The sequence below is a fragment of the Phalangium opilio genome, unplaced genomic scaffold (assembly GCF_054372755.1).
Source record: "Phalangium opilio isolate 3A_F unplaced genomic scaffold, DU_Popi_V2 ptg000013l_1, whole genome shotgun sequence".
NCBI classification, from domain to species: Eukaryota; Metazoa; Arthropoda; class Arachnida; order Opiliones; family Phalangiidae; genus Phalangium; species Phalangium opilio.
The window spans coordinates 5,438,160-5,441,167 of NW_028324148.1; the positions used below are offsets into that span (position 1 = coordinate 5,438,160).

At 36.4% G+C, this 3,008-nt stretch overlaps 1 long non-coding RNA gene across 1 annotated transcript; it reads right to left on the minus strand.

Annotated features, from left to right (window-relative positions):
* Positions 1-284: 284 nt before the first annotated feature.
* LOC149707930 (uncharacterized) lies at positions 285-2,725 on the minus strand. The gene is made up of 7 exons (XR_016380703.1): positions 2,497-2,725; positions 2,269-2,423; positions 2,041-2,195; positions 1,809-1,967; positions 1,677-1,739; positions 1,446-1,594; positions 285-445 (listed from the first exon to the last, which is right to left on the minus strand). It is a non-coding gene; the product is annotated as an uncharacterized LOC149707930 (long non-coding RNA).
* Positions 2,726-3,008: the final 283 nt, after the last annotated feature.

Here is a 3,008-nt window from a genome sequence, read left to right on the forward strand (position 1 = left end):
CTCGTACCATCACGCGCCCAAACCTCGTACCATCACGTGCCCAAACCTCGTACCATCACGTGCCCAATCCTCGTACCATCACGTGCCCAAACCGCGTACCATCACGTGCCCAAACCGCGTACCATCACGTGCCCAAACATCGTACCATCACGTGCCCAAACATCGTACCATCACGCGCCCAAACCTCGTACCATCACGCGCCCAAACCTCGTACCATCACGTGCCCAAACAGCGTCCTTATACTAGTTTAAATATTACATTTTAAATAATACTGGAGCCATAAATTGTTGTTTCAAAATTTATTTTGGAAGTCATTTCCATTTTAATTTTTATTATTGTTCTTGTTTGTTGAGCCTGTTACGTGCCTGTTTCAACCACTCCTTTATTACATTTTCGATTTCGTTCTCCTGTGCCTTCTTGAAATTGTAATTTGAACGAACAGCACCTTCAAGGTAAATTTATATGGATTAGATAAATAGCAGGTTGAAGATTTTTCGAGTTTGATCATTTTTAATTAAGCTAGCAGGCATACATTATATTATTGTAAGCTCATCTGGGATGGTTGGGCTTAACGATTGGAGGTTTTTTTAGTTAGGCTTAACGATTGGAGGTTTTTTTTCTAGTTAGGCTTAACGATTGGAGGTTTTTTTCTAGTTAGGCTTAACGATTGTAGGGTTTTTTTCTAGTTAGGCTTAACGATTGTAGGGTTTTTTTCTAGTTAGGCTTAACGATTGTAGGGTTTTTTTCTAGTTAGGCTTAACGATTGTAGGGTTTTTTCTAGTTAGGCTTAACGATTGGAGGGTTTTTTCTAGTTAGGCTTAACGATTGGAGGGTTTTTTCTAGTTAGGCTTAACGATTGGAGGGTTTTTTCTAGTTAGGCTTAACGATTGGAGGGTTTTTTCTAGTTAGGCTTAACGATTGTAGGGTTTTTTCTAGTTAGGCTTAACGATTGTAGGGTTTTTTCTAGTTAGGCTTAACGATTGTAGGGTTTTTTTCTAGTTAGGCTTAACGATTGTAGGGTTTTTTCTAGTTAGGCTTAACGATTGGAGGGTTTTTTCTAGTTAGGCTTAACGATTGTAGGGTTTTTTTCTAGTTAGGCTTAACGATTGTAGGGTTTTTTCTAGTTAGGCTTAACGATTGGAGGGTTTTTTCTAGTTAGGCTTAACGATTGAAGGGTTTTTTCTAGTTAGGCTTAACGATTGGAGGGTTTTTTCTAGTTAGGCTTAACGATTGGAGGGTTTTTTCTAGTTAGGCTTAACGATTGGAGGGTTTTTTCTAGTTAGGCTTAACGATTGGAGGGTTTTTCTAGTTAGAAAAATTGGGTCAAAGCAAAACCGAGCGACGCTATCCAATTCTTAAGCCGAACTGGTATACAATTGTACGCTAGCGCAGATGAAAATCTTTTACCACAGTGCTATTTTTGTCAAATAAATTTCATCACTTACTTTAACTTCACTCCTATCGTAAATTAAAGGATCCAAATCCAGAAGTTTGGTTTGTCGTTACCAATAAGATGGCTACGTTAAAGTTTGGTGCGAGCGGCTTGTTGTCTCGCTTTTGTTAATTTAAAAGCAGAATGCAGAATTTGAGAGTACTAAATACAAACGACCAGATTTAAATACAGGCAAAGAATTCCTATTTTAATTAGCTAGAAAACCAAAAATCTAATAACTGACCTCCGATATAAAGTTGTACAGTAGGCTTTTAGAAAAAATCCATCTCTTCGAAAAAATATTGCGCTATATGAGTAATGAAATGAATTAAATATTGTTTAAACCAAAATTGTTTATGCAATAAACAAGTCTTACTTTAATTCCCTTTGCTTCAATCAACCTTCTTGATATGTATGGGAAACGGCCAAGAAATTCAATTTAAAATTGGCTTGAAAATCTTTCTAGCCTTATAAGCCAAGGCCCGAAGCACGCGGACAATTTGCGACGAAATAATGAAGATCAAAGTGTATTGCGCTATAAGAATGAATATGAAACGATTTAAATATTGTTTAAACCAAAATTAGTTATGTAGTCAAAAAATTCTTACTTTAATTCGCTTTTCTTGAATCAACCTTCTTAAAATGTACGGGAAACGGCCAAGAAATTCAATTTAAAATTGGCTTGAAAATCTAGCCTTATAAGCCAAGGCCCGAAGCACGCGGACAATTTGCGACGAAATAATGACGATCAAAGTGTATTGCGCTATAAGAATGAATATGAAACGATTTAAATATTGTTTAAACCAAAATTAGTTATGTAGTCAAAAAATTCTTACTTTAATTCGCTTTTCTTGAATCAACCTTCTTAAAATGTACGGGAAACGGCCAAGAAATTCAATTTAAAATTGGCTTGAAAATCTAGCCTTATAAGCCAAGGCCCGAAGCACGCGGACAATTTGCGACGAAATAATGACGATCAAAGTGTATTGCGCTATAAGAATGAATATGAAACGATTTAAATATTGTTTAAACCAAAATTAGTTATGCAATCAAAAAATTCTTACTTTAATTCGCTTTGTTTTAGTCAACCTTCTTAATATGTTCGGGAAACGGCAAAGAAATTCAATTTGAAATAATTCTAGCCTAATAAGCCGAAGGCCCGATTTTATTTCGCTGAAGCACGCGGACAATTTGCGCCGAAAGAATGAAAATCGAAATGAAGTGAAAATGACGCCGCGGAGAATTCGAGAAACGACCCGACTTAACGCGGAGAACGTCTACCAGGGATGCCAGATTGAAAACCTTCAACCAGCCAAAATCAAATTGGAAACAAGCCCAAAAACCGCCAATCGGTATATCGAAAAAAGCCCAAAAACTGCCTAAGATCTAGGCTATCCAGCCCAAAAACAAGCCAAACATTTATCGTGAAACTTTGAAATTAGTTTTTCTTTTAGAAATTTCAATTCATATTCTATTCTGACACCATTTTTAAAACTCAAGACAAAATGAAACCATTTTATTTAATCATGAATTGACGAATTATAAGCCGCTCAAAACCCCGACAAGCCCAATTTCC